Genomic DNA, 24,992 nt, shown 5'->3' on the forward strand with positions numbered 1-24,992 from the left:
GAAAAAAAAGTAAGAGGAAGAGAAGGGAAAAAAAGGTGGAAATGGGTTTAAAAGTGATTTCGGCGGAGAAATATATATATATATATATATATATATATATATATATATATATACGCGCACACACACACATATATATAAACGTATTCTCCGTTGAGATATTGCAGCCGCTGCTGTGTCCAGGCCCAGGAGCCTTAGCACTGTGCTGTGATGTCACTCAATACCACTGACATCACTAGGTGTAAACAACATCTCTCCTTTGCTGTGTATGTGACTATGGAGCTGTTTGGTGATGTCGTCTATTATGGCCTTCATAGAAGCAACAGGAGATTGTTGCATCCATCTAGAACCCTCAGAACTACAGTGCTATGATGTCACTCACTTCCACAGGCCTTGCAGAGTGTAAACAACAACAACCCAGCTTTGTTGTGTATGTAACCATAGGGATTTGTGATGTCACCTAGAACCTTCACAGCAGCGACAGCTTTATGAGGAGCATCAGCACTGCTCTGCCTGAGCAGAACCATCACCGCCATAGGTTGTCAAATAACCCGGATTTAACCCACACAGGTAAGTCCAATGGGGTGCAGGCATGTCCTCTATGCTTACAGCTTCCCGTGGGTGTTGGTTTGATACCGTTTGGGGACAGCCAAGGAGGCATCTGCAGGCAACAAAGGTAGGTGTGTGCTTGTGTGTGTGTTTCCTATGCAGATCCTAAGCCCAGTGTCACATGCAAGTAGGAGGAGTAAGAAGGGTTCCTGGCAAATCCGGGTTATGGATTGCATTTAAAAAGGCCCCGTGGGAGTGCAATGGGCCCCTGTCTTGCTGCTTAGCAATAATGGTATGGGTTTAGGTTCTGCTGTGTGTACTGGTGGTTGACTGCCCCCCAGCCCAGAGTGTGCATGGAAAATTGTCTGGCAGCCTCCCTGACAGCAAGCAGTGATAGTGCCCATGAAGGGCACCTTGTTGGGCCCGCCCCTTTCACGGTTATCGCTTCTCGGCCTTTTGGCTAAGATCAAGTGTAGTATCTGTTCTTATCAGTTTAATATCTGATACGTCCCCTATCTGGGGACCATATATTAAATGGATTTTTGAGAACGGGGGCCGATTTCGAAGCTTGCTTCCGTCGCCCTATGCATTGACCCGATATGGCAGTATCTTCGGGTACAGTGCACCACCCCCTTACAGGGTTAAAAAGAAAGATTCCTACTTTCATTGCTACCTGCTTGCTGGCTAGCCAGCTAGCCAGCCCTGTGGGCCTTGCTGCTGCTGCAGCCAAAAAACAAAAGGTGGTGCTGCTGCTGCTTCTGCTGCTTCTGCTTCTGCTTGTGTCTGGCCGCTGTTGGAGCGTCCAGGCACAGGACTTCTGCTGCTGCTGACTAAATGGCCTCCTTAATTGGATCATTTGAGTAGCCAGCACACCTGTGCAGGTAGGGCATGACATGATAGGCAGCTGCCTTGATAGCGGGTGGGTGCTGAATGTTCCTAATTGACAAAATAAGATTAATGCTTATGAAGAAATATAAAATCTCATCCCTTCCCCAATATCGCGCCACACCCCTACCCCTTAATTCCCTGGTTGAACTTGATGGACATATGTCTTTTTTCGACCGTACTAACTATGTAACTATGTAACATAACATGGGGGGGGGGGGGGGGGTCTCCTGGCTGTTCACACAGGTGTGTCATTGCTGTACATTGACCATGCATTGCTTCTGTGGTATTGCAAAGGCAAAGACAAATGCTTCCAGCCATCCATTGCACTAATGGATTGGTCATCAGCTGGCTGTCTATGTCCCGCATCAATATAGACCAAAGTACAGAGGGTTAGGCTATGCTATTGTGCACCTACCTGATGCATCAGAAGGTGCGAGGCCCTTGCTAAATTCTGTGCACAGACTTTGAGATCTATACTTTAGACTGTATCTAAACCTGCTCCAACATGGACTGACATTCTGGCCTACTTTCAGCCGATGCGACTTGTCTGTCGCTGAACAGTCGCTTTTTATGTATTCAGCACCTATGTATAATGTTGTAAAAATGCTCTAGAAGCTAAAGTCACAGAAATGTCACACATATTTGGCCTGCAACTTTCTGTGCGACAAATTCAGACAGGAAAAATCAGTATAAATCCTTAGAAAATTATCCCCCAGTGTCTCCATCTGCTGGCGGTATTGAATAAGCATTGCTGCACTGATGGGGTATGCATTAGACGAAAAAAAAGAAGAAAAAGAAGAATAATACGCCCAGAAAAGAGGCGAAAAGGAGAAAAACGTAAAAAAACGTGAAAAAAAAGTAAGAGGAAGAGAAGGGAAAAAAAGGTGGAAATGGGTTTAAAAGTGATTTCGGCGGAGAAATATATATATATATATATATATATATATATATATATATATATATATATATATACGCGCACACACACACATATATATAAACGTATTCTCCGTTGAGATATTGCAGCCGCTGCTGTGTCCAGGCCCAGGAGCCTTAGCACTGTGCTGTGATGTCACTCAATACCACTGACATCACTAGGTGTAAACAACATCTCTCCTTTGCTGTGTATGTGACTATGGAGCTGTTTGGTGATGTCGTCTATTATGGCCTTCATAGAAGCAACAGGAGATTGTTGCATCCATCTAGAACCCTCAGAACTACAGTGCTATGATGTCACTCACTTCCACAGGCCTTGCAGAGTGTAAACAACAACAACCCAGCTTTGTTGTGTATGTAACCATAGGGATTGTGATGTCACCTAGAACCTTCACAGCAGCGACAGCTTTATGAGGAGCATCAGCACTGCTCTGCCTGAGCAGAACCATCACCGCCATAGGTTGTCAAATAACCCGGATTTAACCCACACAGGTAAGTCCAATGGGGTGCAGGCATGTCCTCTATGCTTACAGCTTCCCGTGGGTGTTGGTTTGATACCGTTTGGGGACAGCCAAGGAGGCATCTGCAGGCAACAAAGGTAGGTGTGTGCTTGTGTGTGTGTTTCCTATGCAGATCCTAAGCCCAGTGTCACATGCAAGTAGGAGGAGTAAGAAGGGTTCCTGGCAAATCCGGGTTATGGATTGCATTTAAAAAGGCCCCGTGGGAGTGCAATGGGCCCCTGTCTTGCTGCTTAGCAATAATGGTATGGGTTTAGGTTCTGCTGTGTGTACTGGTGGTTGACTGCCCCCCAGCCCAGAGTGTGCATGGAAAATTGTCTGGCAGCCTCCCTGACAGCAAGCAGTGATAGTGCCCATGAAGGGCACCTTGTTGGGCCCGCCCCTTTCACGGTTATCGCTTCTCGGCCTTTTGGCTAAGATCAAGTGTAGTATCTGTTCTTATCAGTTTAATATCTGATACGTCCCCTATCTGGGGACCATATATTAAATGGATTTTTGAGAACGGGGGCCGATTTCGAAGCTTGCTTCCGTCGCCCTATGCATTGACCCGATATGGCAGTATCTTCGGGTACAGTGCACCACCCCCTTACAGGGTTAAAAAGAAAGATTCCTACTTTCATTGCTACTTGCTGGCTAGCCAGCTAGCCAGCCCTGTGGGCCTTGCTGCTGCTGCAGCCAAAAAACAAAAGGTGGTGCTGCTGCTGCTTCTGCTGCTTCTGCTTCTGCTTGTGTCTGGCCGCTGTTGGAGCGTCCAGGCACAGGACTTCTGCTGCTGCTGACTAAATGGCCTCCTTAATTGGATCATTTGAGTAGCCAGCACACCTGTGCAGGTAGGGCATGACATGATAGGCAGCTGCCTTGATAGCGGGTGGGTGCTGAATGTTCCTAATTGACAAAATAAGATTAATGCTTATGAAGAAATATAAAATCTCATCCCTTCCCCAATATCGCGCCACACCCCTACCCCTTAATTCCCTGGTTGAACTTGATGGACATATGTCTTTTTTCGACCGTACTAACTATGTAACTATGTAACATAACATGGGGGGGGGGGGGGGGTCTCCTGGCTGTTCACACAGGTGTGTCATTGCTGTACATTGACCATGCATTGCTTCTGTGGTATTGCAAAGGCAAAGACAAATGCTTCCAGCCATCCATTGCACTAATGGATTGGTCATCAGCTGGCTGTCTATGTCCCGCATCAATATAGACCAAAGTACAGAGGGTTAGGCTATGCTATTGTGCACCTACCTGATGCATCAGAAGGTGCGAGGCCCTTGCTAAATTCTGTGCACAGACTTTGAGATCTATACTTTAGACTGTATCTAAACCTGCTCCAACATGGACTGACATTCTGGCCTACTTTCAGCCGATGCGACTTGTCTGTCGCTGAACAGTCGCTTTTTATGTATTCAGCACCTATGTATAATGTTGTAAAAATGCTCTAGAAGCTAAAGTCGCAGAAATGTCACACATATTTGGCCTGCAACTTTCTGTGCGACAAATTCAGACAGGAAAAATCAGTATAAATCCTTAGAAAATTATCCCCCAGTGTCTCCATCTGCTGGCGGTATTGAATAAGCATTGCTGCACTGATGGGGTATGCATTAGACGAAAAAAAAGAAGAAAAAGAAGAATAATACGCCCAGAAAAGAGGCGAAAAGGAGAAAAACGTAAAAAAACGTGAAAAAAAAGTAAGAGGAAGAGAAGGGAAAAAAAGGTGGAAATGGGTTTAAAAGTGATTTCGGCGGAGAAATATATATATATATATATATATATATATATATATATATATATACGCGCACACACACACATATATATAAACGTATTCTCCGTTGAGATATTGCAGCCGCTGCTGTGTCCAGGCCCAGGAGCCTTAGCACTGTGCTGTGATGTCACTCAATACCACTGACATCACTAGGTGTAAACAACATCTCTCCTTTGCTGTGTATGTGACTATGGAGCTGTTTGGTGATGTCGTCTATTATGGCCTTCATAGAAGCAACAGGAGATTGTTGCATCCATCTAGAACCCTCAGAACTACAGTGCTATGATGTCACTCACTTCCACAGGCCTTGCAGAGTGTAAACAACAACAACCCAGCTTTGTTGTGTATGTAACCATAGGGATTTGTGATGTCACCTAGAACCTTCACAGCAGCGACAGCTTTATGAGGAGCATCAGCACTGCTCTGCCTGAGCAGAACCATCACCGCCATAGGTTGTCAAATAACCCGGATTTAACCCACACAGGTAAGTCCAATGGGGTGCAGGCATGTCCTCTATGCTTACAGCTTCCCGTGGGTGTTGGTTTGATACCGTTTGGGGACAGCCAAGGAGGCATCTGCAGGCAACAAAGGTAGGTGTGTGCTTGTGTGTGTGTTTCCTATGCAGATCCTAAGCCCAGTGTCACATGCAAGTAGGGGGAGTAAGAAGGGTTCCTGGCAAATCCGGGTGATGGATTGCATTTAAAAAGGCCCCGTGGGAGTGCAATGGGCCCCTGTCTTGCTGCTTAGCAATAATGGTATGGGTTTAGGTTCTGCTGTGTGTACTGGTGGTTGACTGCCCCCCAGCCCAGAGTGTGCATGGAAAATTGTCTGGCAGCCTCCCTGACAGCAAGCAGTGATAGTGCCCATGAAGGGCACCTTGTTGGGCCCGCCCCTTTCACGGTTATCGCTTCTCGGCCTTTTGGCTTCGATCCTGTGCGGTTTACCGGGCAGGGTAGGAGTCGGAAGGGGTGGTGATCGGGGCCCTCTTTTGCGGGGGGCCCTGGATTGTTACTGGGTTGCGATAGTGGGTATCTTAACCTGCAAAAATGAGCGGAGAGAGGACTCGAGGACTCGAGGATACGGTGCGAATTTACGTTCCTGGCGAACACCGGGGGACGATTGGATTGGATCAAGTTGTGCTGGAGATTCTTCGCAAGCTCCAGTACCTTCAGGTATGGCATGTAATCGCTATGCAAGACTTCCCTAGGCAAGGGATTTACGATATAACCTTTTATGATTCTGAGGTTTGCCAGAGGGTCTACATGGACTTAGAAGTGATGAAGAGGAGGAATGAGCCAGCTATAATGAGTAAGGTGAAAGTGGAGCCATTATTCATGAATATGTCTAAGGTTGTTATAGTCCATATGTACAACCCGAAGGTTTCGGATGAGATGGTGACCAATTTTTTGTACCGATATTGTGATGAAGTTAAATTTCTTGGAAGACTCAAGAACAGACATGGGTACTTTAATTGTAAAAGGAAATTTGTTGTAAAATTTAAAAAGGACGAAGGAATGGAAGAGGGAAGGAAGAGTATACCACAGGTATTTTCTATTGGAGGAGAAAGAGGTTTTTGTTTTTATGAAGGACAGTTGCAGTACTGTAGACGTTGTCACGCTTATGGACATGTACAGGAGTCTTGCCCTGAGCAAGGAGTATGCTGCAGGAATTGTGGGAAATCAGGTCACAACTCGGGTGAATGTACTGAGAAGAAAACGTGTGATATCTGTGGTAGTGAGGAGCATTTGGCTAGAGGATGCAGCTTATGGTATAGAAAGAAAATGAGCTATGCTGACGCAGCAGGAAATAGAAGAGAGGAAAGAGGAGAAAGGCCATTTCCACGTGTTTTTGGTGTGAATGCTGAGGTGACTCAGGTGATTGACGAGAACTCTGTAAAAGGGAGTGCAGCAGGTGTGACAGTGCAGCACATGAATACTCAGGAAAAATCTGGAAAAGGGGAGGAGGGTGACTCCACTGGTGTGCATTGTGAGGAGACTGGTGTTGGTGAAGAGTTTACTGAGGTCAGTAAGAAGAAAGCACGTAAAGGGAAAAAAGAGAAAGTGGTGGAGAGTGTGGAGACTGTGTGTAGGGAGGTTCCCCCATGTGAAGAAACAATTGAGAATTTTGAATGCCCAAACCCAGTGGTGGGGGAGGAGGAGGGGATGGAGTTTCAGGAGAATGAGAGTGAGAGATCCCTAACACCTGGGCAGAGGGTGATTAGTGGGGAGGAGAATGTAACATCTGAAGAGGAGGAGAAGGAGGAGGAGGAGGGGGAAGATGAAGATGAAGATGCAAATGGAGGCTTTCAAGGTAAAAGTAAAAGGTGTAAGAAAGGGAGTTGGTCAGGGGATCAGACGGATCCTGTGTATGGAGGTGAGAAAATGATGGACAGGGACTCTCAAGTGGGGTCGCCTGATTGCTATGGGATGCTGCTAAGGAAGGTTGAAGGTCAGAATACTAACTTCTAGTTAAAATGGATGTTAAGAAAATGGATTGCCTTCTTTCCTTTTTAATGGCATTGGTTGTGGCTACTCTTAATGTTCGGAGTATAGGAACAACTATCAGAAGAGCAGCAGTTTTTGATTTTTTGGAGAATGTGAAGGGAGATATATTTTGTTTACAGGAGTGTGCAATTAAGTCTGCACCTTATGTAGATGAATGGAAGAGAGGGCAGTCTTTTTGGTCTACATGCACAGAGAATAAAAATGAAGGTGTGGGGATTTTATTGTGTAACAGGGACATTAAAGTTTTAAATTGCCAAGTTTTAGTACCAGGTCGTTGTATGGTTTTAAATTTTGAGTTTTAAGCCAGAGAATGAGAGTTTTTAATGTATATGCGCCAGCAGAAAAACAGGCACGTGTGTTATTTTTAGAGTCTCTTAAACTTTTTATTCCTGGTCGTGATGGTACTATTATTGTTGGTGATTTTAACTGCATTAGATCCGTCAATGATCGTGAGAGCTCTGCTAAGGTTAGAACTGATATTACTTCAAATGTTTTAAACCAAATTATTCAAGACTTACATTATTCTGATGTGGGACTGATGGTTAGCACTGATGAAAGATACACCTATATATCAGATAGTGGCCGCTGTAAATCTCGGATTGATTACATTCTTGTCTCTGAGGGGATTAAGGTGGTCCGGTGCAATCAAATGATGTCAACTTTCTCAGATCATAAGATGGTGTCGGCAGAAATAAGTATTGCAGAGTCCTTTCATTTTGGTAGAGGGCTCTGGAAATTAAATGTAAGTCTATTAGAAGATGAAGAAGTAATGGCCGGTTTTAAAGATTTTTTTTTATCTTGTACTTCTAAACAATCTGTTTTTAGTAATGTTTTAGCTTGGTGGGATTGGGCAAAAAGTGAGTTTGCTAAGTATTTTAAGTTCATTTGCATAAGGAGGGCACAAGAAAAGAGGAGGGGTTATGAAAGGCTTATCTCACGTTTAGAAACTCTCTTTAAGTTTAAACATGTTGGTGTGGAGGTGGAGGAGGAAATTGAGAAGGTGAAAATTGAGATGAAGAACAGGTTGTTGGAAAGAGGTAGAAATATTGTTTTTAAATCCAAAGTTCAACATTTGGAGGAAAATGAACAATGTACAAGATATTTCTTTAAAAAATGTTTTAATGCTAGGGGTGTTTTTAAGTCTGTTTTAACTCCTACAGGGGAAGTTGTTGGTGATGAGATGGTGAAGGAGATTGGCAGATTTTATGAAACACTTTTTAGTAATAAGAGCAGAGCCAGTGAGACGGAGATGAATGATTATTGTAATATTTTAGAGAATAATGTCCCTGAAGGAAAAAGTGCATTTTTAATTGAGGAAGTTTGTGAAGGGGAGATCAAGCAGGCTCTGGACAAGACAGCGAAAGGGAAGACACCGGGCTGTGATGGCCTCCCCTTTGAGTTTTATTCAGTTTTTTGGCATATTTTAAAGCAAGATTTTACACGGGTGGTGCAATATGTTTTTAACTCAGGTATTTTAGCGGAGTCTATGAAGAAAGGAGTTATTACCTTGATACATAAGAAAGGTGATGAAAGAGATTTGAAAAACTGGAGGCCGATCACATTATTGAATACAGATTATAAGATCATTGCAAAGATTGTGGCGAACAGGATGAGTGACATAGTTGAGCACCTTGTTGGAGAATACCAAGTTTGTGCAGTGCCAAATAGGAGAATAACTGATAATTTATTAGTTTTAAGAGACTCTATTTATTATAGTAATTTTAATAAGAATGCACTTTTTGTGGAATCCATTGATTTTGAAAAAGCTTATGACAGAGTTGCTCATGATTTTATGTTTATGGTTTTAAAGCATATGGGTATTCCTGAGAAGCTACTGTTTGTGATTAAAAGTTTTTATTATGGGGCAACAAGTCAGATTTTAGTCAATGGACATGTGGGGCCGGGTTTTAATATTTTATCAGGAGTACGACAGGGATGCCCACTCTCCCCAATTTTATTCATTTGTGTCATTGAGGCCTTGCTCAAAAATGTACAGAAGGACAAATGTGTGAGTGGTGTTTTTATCCCGGGAAGTAATGGAAGGAATTTGAAGGTTTTAAGTTACATGGATGATGTGGTTTTTACTTGCACTTCCCAAGCTGATCTTAATAGAGTGAATTTGCATGTAAAGATTTTTTGTTGTATTGCTGGTATGAAAGTCAATTGGGGGAAGTGCCAATTGAGTAATTTTGGAAAGCAAGGAAAAGTGGTGGTGGATGGCGTGGATGAGAAGGAAGATATTGAAGTGTTAGGGGTTGTTTTTGAAAAAAATCTAAAAGGAGGGAAAAGTTATGAGAAGTTGGAGGAGAAGATAGAGAAGAAATTATCTTTTTGGAAATTGAGAAACTTGTCCCTTAAAGGTAAAGTTCTGATTTTAAAGGCAGTAATTTTGCCACTACTATTATATACTGCAATGGTTTTCCCACCCGGCAAATTATGGACCAGAAGGATGACAAGGAAGTTGTTTATTTTTTTCTGGGGTTCAAAGATGGAAAAGATGAAGAGGGAGGAAGTGATGAAGAGCGTGAAGAAAGGCGGATATAATTTCCCGGATATTAATCTGTTTTTAAAGACTCATTACTTTCTTTTAATTTATAAAGTGTCTCAGTGTAATAATTGGGTGGCAGACATGAGCAGGTATTTGGCAGGATGGTTGTTTTCCAAATGGGGCTGGTGTGAGAAGGATCTGAGGAGACCAATAGCGCAAGTTATACCTACCTTCTATGTGGTTCTCAGGTCTTTCAGTGATCAATTTGGTTTGAGTTCCCTGGGAAAACCTGAGAAAAAGAAAATTGAAAATGAAATAAGAAAAAATGAGAGATTATATGAAGTACCATTCTGCACTACTGCTCAGTCTGTGAAGATCTGGAATCTTTTTAATGTTAGAGGATTATCGAATAGACAGAGAGATGTAAACTGGATGACTTTTCATGGCTGCCTCCCAACCAGAGCTTTCCTGAATGGACGAGGAATAAGAGTGAGTGAGAAATGTCCAAGAGAGGGTTGTGGAGGCAGGGAGGATACAGTGCACTTATTTTGGAACTGTTTTTATGCAAGAGAATTTTTTATGCTTCTACAGAGGTTTTTTTCTGCAATCACGGGATATGTTGATTTTAATTTTGAGAAGATTTTTATTGGTCAGGATTTTAGCAGGAGAGAGGACACACGTGAAAGCTGGATTGTATTTTCTGTTTTTAAAGAAGTTTTATGGGATTCTAGAAACCTGCTTGTTTTTAAAAATGTGTGTATTTCTCCAAGGGAGTTGAAGAGACTTTTTTTTGGAAGGTTGTTTATTATTTTTCTATTTGACAAGAAGAGAATGGGAGAGGAAGAGGCTGAAAAGATTTGGAGATACAAGGAATGGAGAAAGTTGTAAGTATCCTGATCAAGGTTTTGAATTTGTGCTTCTCTTATAGTTTTCTTATTGAGATATTTTTCCGCATGATGTTTTTTCAGACTTTGTTTAGAAGTGATGAGTTTTGGTAGGTGACCTGATGATCGCTTGAACAATAGTCTGTAACTGAGGAAAAAAAAAAAAAAAAAAAATCTGTTCTTATCAGTTTAATATCTGATACGTCCCCTATCTGGGGACCATATATTAAATGGATTTTTGAGAACGGGGGCCGATTTCGAAGCTTGCTTCCGTCGCCCTATGCATTGACCCGATATGGCAGTATCTTCGGGTACAGTGCACCACCCCCTTACAGGGTTAAAAAGAAAGATTCCTACTTTCATTGCTACCTGCTTGCTGGCTAGCCAGCTAGCCAGCCCTGTGGGCCTTGCTGCTGCTGCAGCCAAAAAACAAAAGGTGGTGCTGCTGCTGCTTCTGCTGCTTCTGCTTCTGCTTGTGTCTGGCCGCTGTTGGAGCGTCCAGGCACAGGACTTCTGCTGCTGCTGACTAAATGGCCTCCTTAATTGGATCATTTGAGTAGCCAGCACACCTGTGCAGGTAGGGCATGACATGATAGGCAGCTGCCTTGATAGCGGGTGGGTGCTGAATGTTCCTAATTGACAAAATAAGATTAATGCTTATGAAGAAATATAAAATCTCATCCCTTCCCCAATATCGCGCCACACCCCTACCCCTTAATTCCCTGGTTGAACTTGATGGACATATGTCTTTTTTCGACCGTACTAACTATGTAACTATGTAACATAACATGGGGGGGGGGGGGGGGGTCTCCTGGCTGTTCACACAGGTGTGTCATTGCTGTACATTGACCATGCATTGCTTCTGTGGTATTGCAAAGGCAAAGACAAATGCTTCCAGCCATCCATTGCACTAATGGATTGGTCATCAGCTGGCTGTCTATGTCCCGCATCAATATAGACCAAAGTACAGAGGGTTAGGCTATGCTATTGTGCACCTACCTGATGCATCAGAAGGTGCGAGGCCCTTGCTAAATTCTGTGCACAGACTTTGAGATCTATACTTTAGACTGTATCTAAACCTGCTCCAACATGGACTGACATTCTGGCCTACTTTCAGCCGATGCGACTTGTCTGTCGCTGAACAGTCGCTTTTTATGTATTCAGCACCTATGTATAATGTTGTAAAAATGCTCTAGAAGCTAAAGTCGCAGAAATGTCACACATATTTGGCCTGCAACTTTCTGTGCGACAAATTCAGACAGGAAAAATCAGTATAAATCCTTAGAAAATTATCCCCCAGTGTCTCCATCTGCTGGCGGTATTGAATAAGCATTGCTGCACTGATGGGGTATGCATTAGACGAAAAAAAAGAAGAAAAAGAAGAATAATACGCCCAGAAAAGAGGCGAAAAGGAGAAAAACGTAAAAAAACGTGAAAAAAAAGTAAGAGGAAGAGAAGGGAAAAAAAGGTGGAAATGGGTTTAAAAGTGATTTCGGCGGAGAAATATATATATATATATATATATATATATATATATATATATATACGCGCACACACACACATATATATAAACGTATTCTCCGTTGAGATATTGCAGCCGCTGCTGTGTCCAGGCCCAGGAGCCTTAGCACTGTGCTGTGATGTCACTCAATACCACTGACATCACTAGGTGTAAACAACATCTCTCCTTTGCTGTGTATGTGACTATGGAGCTGTTTGGTGATGTCGTCTATTATGGCCTTCATAGAAGCAACAGGAGATTGTTGCATCCATCTAGAACCCTCAGAACTACAGTGCTATGATGTCACTCACTTCCACAGGCCTTGCAGAGTGTAAACAACAACAACCCAGCTTTGTTGTGTATGTAACCATAGGGATTTGTGATGTCACCTAGAACCTTCACAGCAGCGACAGCTTTATGAGGAGCATCAGCACTGCTCTGCCTGAGCAGAACCATCACCGCCATAGGTTGTCAAATAACCCGGATTTAACCCACACAGGTAAGTCCAATGGGGTGCAGGCATGTCCTCTATGCTTACAGCTTCCCGTGGGTGTTGGTTTGATACCGTTTGGGGACAGCCAAGGAGGCATCTGCAGGCAACAAAGGTAGGTGTGTGCTTGTGTGTGTGTTTCCTATGCAGATCCTAAGCCCAGTGTCACATGCAAGTAGGAGGAGTAAGAAGGGTTCCTGGCAAATCCGGGTTATGGATTGCATTTAAAAAGGCCCCGTGGGAGTGCAATGGGCCCCTGTCTTGCTGCTTAGCAATAATGGTATGGGTTTAGGTTCTGCTGTGTGTACTGGTGGTTGACTGCCCCCCAGCCCAGAGTGTGCATGGAAAATTGTCTGGCAGCCTCCCTGACAGCAAGCAGTGATAGTGCCCATGAAGGGCACCTTGTTGGGCCCGCCCCTTTCACGGTTATCGCTTCTCGGCCTTTTGGCTAAGATCAAGTGTAGTATCTGTTCTTATCAGTTTAATATCTGATACGTCCCCTATCTGGGGACCATATATTAAATGGATTTTTGAGAACGGGGGCCGATTTCGAAGCTTGCTTCCGTTGCCCTATGCATTGACCCGATATGGCAGTATCTTCGGGTACAGTGCACCACCCCCTTACAGGGTTAAAAAGAAAGATTCCTACTTTCATTGCTACCTGCTTGCTGGCTAGCCAGCTAGCCAGCCCTGTGGGCCTTGCTGCTGCTGCAGCCAAAAAACAAAAGGTGGTGCTGCTGCTGCTTCTGCTGCTTCTGCTTCTGCTTGTGTCTGGCCGCTGTTGGAGCATCCAGGCACAGGACTTCTGCTGCTGCTGACTAAATGGCCTCCTTAATTGGATCATTTGAGTAGCCAGCACACCTTTGCAGGTAGGGCATGACATGATAGGCAGCTGCCTTGATAGCGGGTGGGTGCTGAATGTTCCTAATTGACAAAATAAGATTAATGCTTATGAAGAAATATAAAATCTCATCCCTTCCCCAATATCGCGCCACACCCCTACCCCTTAATTCCCTGGTTGAACTTGATGGACATATGTCTTTTTTCGACCGTACTAACTATGTAACTATGTAACATAACATGGGGGGGGGGGGGGGTCTCCTGGCTGTTCACACAGGTGTGTCATTGCTGTACATTGACCATGCATTGCTTCTGTGGTATTGCAAAGGCAAAGACAAATGCTTCCAGCCATCCATTGCACTAATGGATTGGTCATCAGCTGGCTGTCTATGTCCCGCATCAATATAGACCAAAGTACAGAGGGTTAGGCTATGCTATTGTGCACCTACCTGATGCATCAGAAGGTGCGAGGCCCTTGCTAAATTCTGTGCACAGACTTTGAGATCTATACTTTAGACTGTATCTAAACCTGCTCCAACATGGACTGACATTCTGGCCTACTTTCAGCCGATGCGACTTGTCTGTCGCTGAACAGTCGCTTTTTATGTATTCAGCACCTATGTATAATGTTGTAAAAATGCTCTAGAAGCTAAAGTCGCAGAAATGTCACACATATTTGGCCTGCAACTTTCTGTGCGACAAATTCAGACAGGAAAAATCAGTATAAATCCTTAGAAAATTATCCCCCAGTGTCTCCATCTGCTGGCGGTATTGAATAAGCATTGCTGCACTGATGGGGTATGCATTAGACGAAAAAAAAGAAGAAAAAGAAGAATAATACGCCCAGAAAAGAGGCGAAAAGGAGAAAAACGTAAAAAAACGTGAAAAAAAAGTAAGAGGAAGAGAAGGGAAAAAAAGGTGGAAATGGGTTTAAAAGTGATTTCGGCGGAGAAATATATATATATATATATATATATATATATATATATATATACGCGCACACACACACATATATATAAACGTATTCTCCGTTGAGATATTGCAGCCGCTGCTGTGTCCAGGCCCAGGAGCCTTAGCACTGTGCTGTGATGTCACTCAATACCACTGACATCACTAGGTGTAAACAACATCTCTCCTTTGCTGTGTATGTGACTATGGAGCTGTTTGGTGATGTCGTCTATTATGGCCTTCATAGAAGCAACAGGAGATTGTTGCATCCATCTAGAACCCTCAGAACTACAGTGCTATGATGTCACTCACTTCCACAGGCCTTGCAGAGTGTAAACAACAACAACCCAGCTTTGTTGTGTATGTAACCATAGGGATTTGTGATGTCACCTAGAACCTTCACAGCAGCGACAGCTTTATGAGGAGCATCAGCACTGCTCTGCCTGAGCAGAACCATCACCGCCATAGGTTGTCAAATAACCCGGATTTAACCCACACAGGTAAGTCCAATGGGGTGCAGGCATGTCCTCTATGCTTACAGCTTCCCGTGGGTGTTGGTTTGATACCGTTTGGGGACAGCCAAGGAGGCATCTGCAGGCAACAAAGGTAGGTGTGTGCTTGTGTGTGTGTTTCCTATGCAGATCCTAAGCCCAGTGTCACATGCAAGTAGGAGGAGTAAGAAGGGTTCCTGGCAAATCCGGGTTATGGATTGCATTTAAAAAGGCCCCGTGGGAGTGCAATGGGCCCCTGTCTTGCTGCTTAGCAATAATGGTATGGGTTTAGGTTCTGCTGTGTGTACTGGTGGTTGACTGCCCCCCAGCCCAGAGTGTGCATGGAAAATTGTCTGGCAGCCTCCCTGACAGCAAGCAGTGATAGTGCCCATGAAGGGCACCTTGTTGGGCCCGCCCCTTTCACGGTTATCGCTTCTCGGCCTTTTGGCTAAGATCAAGTGTAGTATCTGTTCTTATCAGTTTAATATCTGATACGTCCCCTATCTGGGGACCATATATTAAATGGATTTTTGAGAACGGGGGCCGATTTCGAAGCTTGCTTCCGTCGCCCTATGCATTGACCCGATATGGCAGTATCTTCGGGTACAGTGCACCACCCCCTTACAGGGTTAAAAAGAAAGATTCCTACTTTCATTGCTACCTGCTTGCTGGCTAGCCAGCTAGCCAGCCCTGTGGGCCTTGCTGCTGCTGCAGCCAAAAAACAAAAGGTGGTGCTGCTGCTGCTTCTGCTGCTTCTGCTTCTGCTTGTGTCTGGCCGCTGTTGGAGCGTCCAGGCACAGGACTTCTGCTGCTGCTGACTAAATGGCCTCCTTAATTGGATCATTTGAGTAGCCAGCACACCTGTGCAGGTAGGGCATGACATGATAGGCAGCTGCCTTGATAGCGGGTGGGTGCTGAATGTTCCTAATTGACAAAATAAGATTAATGCTTATGAAGAAATATAAAATCTCATCCCTTCCCCAATATCGCGCCACACCCCTACCCCTTAATTGGTTGAACTTGATGGACATATGTCTTTTTTCGACCGTACTAACTATGTAACTATGTAACATAACATGGGGGGGTCTCCTGGCTGTTCACACAGGTGTGTCATTGCTGTACATTGACCATGCATTGCTTCTGTGGTATTGCAAAGGCAAAGACAAATGCTTCCAGCCATCCATTGCACTAATGGATTGGTCATCAGCTGGCTGTCTATGTCCCGCATCAATATAGACCAAAGTACAGAGGGTTAGGCTATGCTATTGTGCACCTACCTGATGCATCAGAAGGTGCGAGGCCCTTGCTAAATTCTGTGCACAGACTTTGAGATCTATACTTTAGACTGTATCTAAACCTGCTCCAACATGGACTGACATTCTGGCCTACTTTCAGCCGATGCGACTTGTCTGTCGCTGAACAGTCGCTTTTTATGTATTCAGCACCTATGTATAATGTTGTAAAAATGCTCTAGAAGCTAAAGTCGCAGAAATGTCACACATATTTGGCCTGCAACTTTCTGTGCGACAAATTCAGACAGGAAAAATCAGTATAAATCCTTAGAAAATTATCCCCCAGTGTCTCCATCTGCTGGCGGTATTGAATAAGCATTGCTGCACTGATGGGGTATGCATTAGACGAAAAAAAAGAAGAAAAAGAAGAATAATACGCCCAGAAAAGAGGCGAAAAGGAGAAAAACGTAAAAAAACGTGAAAAAAAAGTAAGAGGAAGAGAAGGGAAAAAAAGGTGGAAATGGGTTTAAAAGTGATTTCGGCGGAGAATATATATATATATATATATATATATATATATATATATATATATATACGCGCACACACACACATATATATAAACGTATTCTCCGTTGAGATATTGCAGCCGCTGCTGTGTCCAGGCCCAGGAGCCTTAGCACTGTGCTGTGATGTCACTCAATACCACTGACATCACTAGGTGTAAACAACATCTCTCCTTTGCTGTGTATGTGACTATGGAGCTGTTTGGTGATGTCGTCTATTATGGCCTTCATAGAAGCAACAGGAGATTGTTGCATCCATCTAGAACCCTCAGAACTACAGTGCTATGATGTCACTCACTTCCACAGGCCTTGCAGAGTGTAAACAACAACAACCCAGCTTTGTTGTGTATGTAACCATAGGGATTTGTGATGTCACCTAGAACCTTCACAGCAGCGACAGCTTTATGAGGAGCATCAGCACTGCTCTGCCTGAGCAGAACCATCACCGCCATAGGTTGTCAAATAACCCGGATTTAACCCACACAGGTAAGTCCAATGGGGTGCAGGCATGTCCTCTATGCTTACAGCTTCCCGTGGGTGTTGGTTTGATACCGTTTGGGGACAGCCAAGGAGGCATCTGCAGGCAACAAAGGTAGGTGTGTGCTTGTGTGTGTGTTTCCTATGCAGATCCTAAGCCCAGTGTCACATGCAAGTAGGAGGAGTAAGAAGGGTTCCTGGCAAATCCGGGTTATGGATTGCATTTAAAAAGGCCCCGTGGGAGTGCAATGGGCCCCTGTCTTGCTGCTTAGCAATAATGGTATGGGTTTAGGTTCTGCTGTGTGTACTGGTGGTTGACTGCCCCCCAGCCCAGAGTGTGCATGGAAAATTGTCTGGCAGCCTCCCTGACAGCAAGCAGTGATAGTGCCCATGAAGGGCACCTTGTTGGGCCCGCCCCTTTCACGGTTATCGCTTCTCGGCCTTTTGGCTAAGATCAAGTGTAGTATCTGTTCTTATCAGTTTAATATCTGATACGTCCCCTATCTGGGGACCATATATTAAATGGATTTTTGAGAACGGGGGCCGATTTCGAAGCTTGCTTCCGTCGCCCTATGCATTGACCCGATATGGCAGTATCTTCGGGTACAGTGCACCACCCCCTTACAGGGTTAAAAAGAAAGATTCCTACTTTCATTGCTACCTGCTTGCTGGCTAGCCAGCTAGCCAGCCCTGTGGGCCTTGCTGCTGCTGCAGCCAAAAAACAAAAGGTGGTGCTGCTGCTGCTTCTGCTGCTTCTGCTTCTGCTTGTGTCTGGCCGCTGTTGGAGCGTCCAGGCACAGGACTTCTGCTGCTGCTGACTAAATGGCCTCCTTAATTGGATCATTTGAGTAGCCAGCACACCTGTGCAGGTAGGGCATGACATGATAGGCAGCTGCCTTGATAGCGGGTGGGTGCTGAATGTTCCTAATTGACAAAATAAGATTAATGCTTATGAAGAAATATAAAATCTCATCCCTTCCCCAATATCGCGCCACACCCCTACCCCTTAATTCCCTGGTTGAACTTGATGGACATATGTCTTTTTTCGACCGTACTAACTATGTAACTATGTAACATAACATGGGGGGGGTCTCCTGGCTGTTCACACAGGTGTGTCATTGCTGTACATTGACCATGCATTGCTTCTGTGGTATTGCAAAGGCAAAGACAAATGCTTCCAGCCATCCATTGCACTAATGGATTGGTCATCAGCTGGCTGTCTATGTCCCGCATCAATATAGACCAAAGTACAGAGGGTTAGGCTATGCTATTGTGCACCTACCTGATGCATCAGAAGGTGCGAGGCCCTTGCTAAATTCTGTGCACAGACTTTGAGATCTATACTTTAGACTGTATCTAAACCTGCTCCAACATGGACTGACATTCTGGCCTACTTTCAGCCGATGCGACTTGTCTGTCGCTGAACAGTCGCTTTTTATGTATTCAGCACCTATGTATAATGTTGTAAAAATGCTCTAGAAGCTAAAGTCGCAGAAATGTCACACATATTTGGCCTGCAACTTTCTGTGCGACAAATTCAGACAGGAAAAATCAGTATAAATCCTTAGAAAATTATCCCCCAGTGTCTCCATCTGCTGGCGGTATTGAATAAGCATTGCTGCACTGATGGGGTATGCATTAGACGAAAAAAAAGAAGAAAAAGAAGAATAATACGCCCAGAAAAGAGGCGAAAAGGAGAAAAATGTAAAAAAACGTGAAAAAAAAGTAAGAGGAAGAGAAGGGAAAAAAAGGTGGAAATGGGTTTAAAAGTGATTTCGGCGGAGAAATATATATATATATATATATATATATATATATATATATATATATACGCGCACACACACACATATATATAAACGTATTCTCCGTTATTCTCCGTTGAGATATTGCAGCCGCTGCTGTGTCCAGGCCCAGGAGCCTTAGCACTGTGCTGTGATGTCACTCAATACCACTGACATCACTAGGTGTAAACAACATCTCTCCTTTGCTGTGTATGTGACTATGGAGCTGTTTGGTGATGTCGTCTATTATGGCCTTCATAGAAGCAACAGGAGATTGTTGCATCCATCTAGAACCCTCAGAACTACAGTGCTATGATGTCACTCACTTCCACAGGCCTTGCAGAGTGTAAACAACAACAACCCAGCTTTGTTGTGTATGTAACCATAGGGATTTGTGATGTCACCTAGAACCTTCACAGCAGCGACAGCTTTATGAGGAGCATCAGCACTGCTCTGCCTGAGCAGAACCATCACCGCCATAGGTTGTCAAATAACCCGGATTTAACCCACACAGGTAAGTCCAATGGGGTGCAGGCATGTCCTCTATGCTTACAGCTTCCCGTGGGTGTTGGTTTGATACCGTTTGGGGACAGCCAAGGAGGCATCTGCAGGCAACAAAGGTAGGTGTGTGCTTGTGTGTGTGTTTCCTATGCAGATCCTAAGCCCAGTGTCACATGCAAGTAGGAGGAGTAAGAAGGGTTCCTGGCAAATCCGGGTTATGGATTGCATTTAAAAAGGCCCCGTGGGAGTGCAATGGGCCCCTGTCTTGCTGCTTAGCAATAATGGTATGGGTTTAGGTTCTGCTGTGTGTACTGGTGGTTGACTGCCCCCCAGCCCAGAGTGTGCATGGAAAATTGTCTGGCAGCCTCCCTGACAGCAAGCAGTGATAGTGCCCATGAAGGGCACCTTGTTGGGCCCGCCCCTTTCACGGTTATCGCTTCTCGGCCTTTTGGCTAAGATCAAGTGTAGTATCTGTTCTTATCAGTTTAATATCTGATACGTCCCCTATCTGGGGACCATATATTAAATGGATTTTTGAGAACGGGGGCCGATTTCGAAGCTTGCTTCCGTCGCCCTATGCATTGACCCGATATGGCAGTATCTTCGGGTACAGTGCACCACCCCCTTACAGGGTTAAAAAGAAAGATTCCTACTTTCATTGCTACCTGCTTGCTGGCTAGCCAGCTAGCCAGCCCTGTGGGCCTTGCTGCTGCTGCAGCCAAAAAACAAAAGGTGGTGCTGCTGCTGCTTCTGCTGCTTCTGCTTCTGCTTGTGTCTGGCCGCTGTTGGAGCGTCCAGGCACAGGACTTCTGCTGCTGCTGACTAAATGGCCTCCTTAATTGGATCATTTGAGTAGCCAGCACACCTGTGCAGGTAGGGCATGACATGATAGGCAGCTGCCTTGATAGCGGGTGGGTGCTGAATGTTCCTAATTGACAAAATAAGATTAATGCTTATGAAGAAATATAAAATCTCATCCCTTCCCCAATATCGCGCCACACCCCTACCCCTTAATTCCCTGGTTGAACTTGATGGACATATGTCTTTTTTCGACCGTACTAACTATGTAACTATGTAACATAACATGGGGGGGGGGGGGGGTCTCCTGGCTGTTCACACAGGTGTGTCATTGCTGTACATTGACCATGCATTGCTTCTGTGGTATTGCAAAGGCAAAGACAAATGCTTCCAGCCATCCATTGCACTAATGGATTGGTCATCAGCTGGCTGTCTATGTCCCGCATCAATATAGACCAAAGTACAGAGGGTTAGGCTATGCTATTGTGCACCTACCTGATGCATCAGAAGGTGCGAGGCCCTTGCTAAATTCTGTGCACAGACTTTGAGATCTATACTTTAGACTGTATCTAAACCTGCTCCAACATGGACTGACATTCTGGCCTACTTTCAGCCGATGCGACTTGTCTGTCGCTGAACAGTCGCTTTTTATGTATTCAGCACCTATGTATAATGTTGTAAAAATGCTCTAGAAGCTAAAGTCGCAGAAATGTCACACATATTTGGCCTGCAACTTTCTGTGCGACAAATTCAGACAGGAAAAATCAGTATAAATCCTTAGAAAATTATCCCCCAGTGTCTCCATCTGCTGGCGGTATTGAATAAGCATTGCTGCACTGATGGGGTATGCATTAGACGAAAAAAAAGAAGAAAAAGAAGAATAATACGCCCAGAAAAGAGGCGAAAAGGAGAAAAACGTAAAAAAACGTGAAAAAAAAGTAAGAGGAAGAGAAGGGAAAAAAAGGTGGAAATGGGTTTAAAAGTGATTTCGGCGGAGAAATATATATATATATATATATATATATATATATATGTATATATATATATATATATATATACGCGCACACACACACATATATATAAACGTATTCTCCGTTGAGATATTGCAGCCGCTGCTGTGTCCAGGCCCAGGAGCCTTAGCACTGTGCTGTGATGTCACTCAATACCACTGACATCACTAGGTGTAAACAACATCTCTCCTTTGCTGTGTATGTGACTATGGAGCTGTTTGGTGATGTCGTCTATTATGGCCTTCATAGAAGCAACAGGAGATTGTTGCATCCATCTAGAACCCTCAGAACTACAGTGCTATGATGTCACTCACTTCCACAGGCCTTGCAGAGTGTAAACAACAACAACCCAGCTTTGTTGTGTATGTAACCATAGGGATTTGTGATGTCACCTAGAACCTTCACAGCAGCGACAGCTTTATGAGGAGCATCAGCACTGCTCTGCCTGAGCAGAACCATCACCGCCATAGGTTGTCAAATAACCCGGATTTAACCCACACAGGTAAGTCCAATGGGGTGCAGGCATGTCCTCTATGCTTACAGCTTCCCGTGGGTGTTGGTTTGATACCGTTTGGGGACAGCCAAGGAGGCATCTGCAGGCAACAAAGGTAGGTGTGTGCTTGTGTGTGTGTTTCCTATGCAGATCCTAAGCCCAGTGTCACATGCAAGTAGGAGGAGTAAGAAGGGTTCCTGGCAAATCCGGGTTATGGATTGCATTTAAAAAGGCCCCGTGGGAGTGCAATGGGCCCCTGTCTTGCTGCTTAGCAATAATGGTATGGGTTTAGGTTCTGCTGTGTGTACTGGTGGTTGACTGCCCCCCAGCCCAGAGTGTGCATGGAAAATTGTCTGGCAGCCTCCCTGACAGCAAGCAGTGATAGTGCCCATGAAGGGCACCTTGTTGGGCCCGCCCCTTTCACGGTTATCGCTTCTCGGCCTTTTGGCTAAGATCAAGTGTAGTATCTGTTCTTATCAGTTTAATATCTGATATGTCCCCTATCTGGGGACCATATATTAAATGGATTTTTGAGAACGGGGGCCGATTTCGAAGCTTGCTTCCGTCGCCCTATGCATTGACCCGATATGGCAGTATCTTCGGGTACAGTGCACCACCCCCTTACAGGGTTAAAAAGAAAGATTCCTACTTTCATTGCTACCTGCTTGCTGGCTAGCCAGCTAGCCAGCCCTGTGGGCCTTGCTGCTGCTGCAGCCAAAAAACAAAAGGTGGTGCTGCTGCTGCTTCTGCTGCTTCTGCTTCTGCTTGTGTCTGGCCCCTGTTGGAGCGTCCAGGCACAGGACTTCTGCTGCTGCTGACTAAATGGCCTCCTTAATTGGATCATTTGAGTAGCCAGCACACCTGTGCAGGTAGGGCATGACATGATAGGCAGCTGCCTTGATAGCGGGTGGGTGCTGAATGTTCCTAATTGACAAAATAAGATTAATGCTTATGAAGAAATATAAAATCTCATCCCTTCCCCAATATCGCGCCACACCCCTACCCCTTAATTCCCTGGTTGAACTTGATGGACATATGTCTTTTTTCGACCGTACTAACTATGTAACTATGTAACATAACATGGGGGGGGGGTCTCCTGGCTGTTCACACAGGTGTGTCATTGCTGTACATTGACCATGCATTGCTTCTGTGGTATTGCAAAGGCAAAGACAAATGCTTCCAGCCATCCATTGCACTAATGGATTGGTCATCAGCTGGCTGTCTATGTCCCGCATCAATATAGACCAAAGTACAGAGGGTTAGGCTATGCTATTGTGCACCTACCTGATGCATCAGAAGGTGCGAGGCCCTTGCTAAATTCTGTGCACAGACTTTGAGATCTATACTTTAGACTGTATCTAAACCTGCTCCAACATGGACTGACATTCTGGCCTACTTTCAGCCGATGCGACTTGTCTGTCGCTGAACAGTCGCTTTTTATGTATTCAGCACCTATGTATAATGTTGTAAAAATGCTCTAGAAGCTAAAGTCGCAGAAATGTCACACATATTTGGCCTGCAACTTTCTGTGCGACAAATTCAGACAGGAAAAATCAGTATAAATCCTTAGAAAATTATCCCCCAGTGTCTCCATCTGCTGGCGGTATTGAATAAGCATTGCTGCACTGATGGGGTATGCATTAGACGAAAAAAAAGAAGAAAAAGAAGAATAATACGCCCAGAAAAGAGGCGAAAAGGAGAAAAACGTAAAAAAACGTGAAAAAAAAGTAAGAGGAAGAGAAGGGAAAAAAAGGTGGAAATGGGTTTAAAAGTGATTTCGGCGGAGAAATATATATATATATATATATATATATATATATATATATATATATACGCGCACACACACACATATATATAAACGTATTCTCCGTTGAGATATTGCAGCCGCTGCTGTGTCCAGGCCCAGGAGCCTTAGCACTGTGCTGTGATGTCACTCAATACCACTGACATCACTAGGTGTAAACAACATCTCTCCTTTGCTGTGTATGTGACTATGGAGCTGTTTGGTGATGTCGTCTATTATGGCCTTCATAGAAGCAACAGGAGATTGTTGCATCCATCTAGAACCCTCAGAACTACAGTGCTATGATGTCACTCACTTCCACAGGCCTTGCAGAGTGTAAACAACAACAACCCAGCTTTGTTGTGTATGTAACCATAGGGATTTGTGATGTCACCTAGAACCTTCACAGCAGCGACAGCTTTATGAGGAGCATCAGCACTGCTCTGCCTGAGCAGAACCATCACCGCCATAGGTTGTCAAATAACCCGGATTTAACCCACACAGGTAAGTCCAATGGGGTGCAGGCATGTCCTCTATGCTTACAGCTTCCCGTGGGTGTTGGTTTGATACCGTTTGGGGACAGCCAAGGAGGCATCTGCAGGCAACAAAGGTAGGTGTGTGCTTGTGTGTGTGTTTCCTATGCAGATCCTAAGCCCAGTGTCACATGCAAGTAGGAGGAGTAAGAAGGGTTCCTGGCAAATCCGGGTTATGGATTGCATTTAAAAAGGCCCCGTGGGAGTGCAATGGGCCCCTGTCTTGCTGCTTAGCAATAATGGTATGGGTTTAGGTTCTGCTGTGTGTACTGGTGGTTGACTGCCCCCCAGCCCAGAGTGTGCATGGAAAATTGTCTGGCAGCCTCCCTGACAGCAAGCAGTGATAGTGCCCATGAAGGGCACCTTGTTGGGCCCGCCCCTTTCACGGTTATCGCTTCTCGGCCTTTTGGCTAAGATCAAGTGTAGTATCTGTTCTTATCAGTTTAATATCTGATACGTCCCCTATCTGGGGACCATATATTAAATGGATTTTTGAGAACGGGGGCCGATTTCGAAGCTTGCTTCCGTCGCCCTATGCATTGACCCGATATGGCAGTATCTTCGGGTACAGTGCACCACCCCCTTACAGGGTTAAAAAGAAAGATTCCTACTTTCATTGCTACCTGCTTGCTGGCTAGCCAGCTAGCCAGCCCTGTGGGCCTTGCTGCTGCTGCAGCCAAAAAACAAAAGGTGGTGCTGCTGCTGCTTCTGCTGCTTCTGCTTCTGCTTCTGCTTGTGTCTGGCCGCTGTTGGAGCGTCCAGGCACAGGACTTCTGCTGCTGCTGACTAAATGGCCTCCTTAATTGGATCATTTGAGTAGCCAGCACACCTGTGCAGGTAGGGCATGACATGATAGGCAGCTGCCTTGATAGCGGGTGGGTGCTAAATGTTCCTAATTGACAAAATAAGATTAATGCTTATGAAGAAATATAAAATCTCATCCCTTCCCCAATATCGCGCCACACCCCTACCCCTTAATTCCCTGGTTGAACTTGATGGACATATGTCTTTTTTCGACCGTA

The 24,992-nt window shown here is 44.6% G+C and overlaps 8 non-coding genes and 1 pseudogene across 8 annotated transcripts; all 9 read left to right on the top strand.

Annotated features, from left to right (window-relative positions):
* Nucleotides 1–986: 986 nt before the first annotated feature.
* LOC130340871 (U2 spliceosomal RNA) lies at nucleotides 987–1,177 on the top strand. Its single transcript, XR_008880906.1, has one exon. It is a non-coding gene; the product is annotated as a U2 spliceosomal RNA (small nuclear RNA).
* Nucleotides 1,178–3,278: 2,101 nt separating this feature from the next.
* On the top strand, nucleotides 3,279–3,469 carry LOC130340872 (U2 spliceosomal RNA). The gene has a single exon (XR_008880907.1). It is a non-coding gene; the product is annotated as a U2 spliceosomal RNA (small nuclear RNA).
* A 7,185-nt stretch (nucleotides 3,470–10,654) lies between these two features.
* Nucleotides 10,655–10,856, top strand: LOC130340833 (U2 spliceosomal RNA; annotated as a pseudogene).
* Nucleotides 10,857–12,948: 2,092 nt separating this feature from the next.
* LOC130340823 (U2 spliceosomal RNA) lies at nucleotides 12,949–13,139 on the top strand. The gene has a single exon (XR_008880871.1). It is a non-coding gene; the product is annotated as a U2 spliceosomal RNA (small nuclear RNA).
* A 2,088-nt stretch (nucleotides 13,140–15,227) lies between these two features.
* LOC130340873 (U2 spliceosomal RNA) lies at nucleotides 15,228–15,418 on the top strand. The gene has a single exon (XR_008880908.1). It is a non-coding gene; the product is annotated as a U2 spliceosomal RNA (small nuclear RNA).
* Nucleotides 15,419–17,499: 2,081 nt separating this feature from the next.
* Nucleotides 17,500–17,690, top strand: LOC130340874 (U2 spliceosomal RNA). The gene has a single exon (XR_008880909.1). It is a non-coding gene; the product is annotated as a U2 spliceosomal RNA (small nuclear RNA).
* A 2,095-nt stretch (nucleotides 17,691–19,785) lies between these two features.
* LOC130340876 (U2 spliceosomal RNA) lies at nucleotides 19,786–19,976 on the top strand. The gene has a single exon (XR_008880911.1). It is a non-coding gene; the product is annotated as a U2 spliceosomal RNA (small nuclear RNA).
* Nucleotides 19,977–22,082: 2,106 nt separating this feature from the next.
* Nucleotides 22,083–22,273, top strand: LOC130340875 (U2 spliceosomal RNA). The gene has a single exon (XR_008880910.1). It is a non-coding gene; the product is annotated as a U2 spliceosomal RNA (small nuclear RNA).
* A 2,087-nt stretch (nucleotides 22,274–24,360) lies between these two features.
* Nucleotides 24,361–24,551, top strand: LOC130340877 (U2 spliceosomal RNA). The gene has a single exon (XR_008880912.1). It is a non-coding gene; the product is annotated as a U2 spliceosomal RNA (small nuclear RNA).
* Nucleotides 24,552–24,992: the final 441 nt, after the last annotated feature.

This window comes from Hyla sarda, unplaced genomic scaffold (genome assembly GCF_029499605.1).
Source record: "Hyla sarda isolate aHylSar1 unplaced genomic scaffold, aHylSar1.hap1 scaffold_603, whole genome shotgun sequence".
Lineage (NCBI taxonomy): Eukaryota > Metazoa > Chordata > Amphibia > Anura > Hylidae > Hyla > Hyla sarda.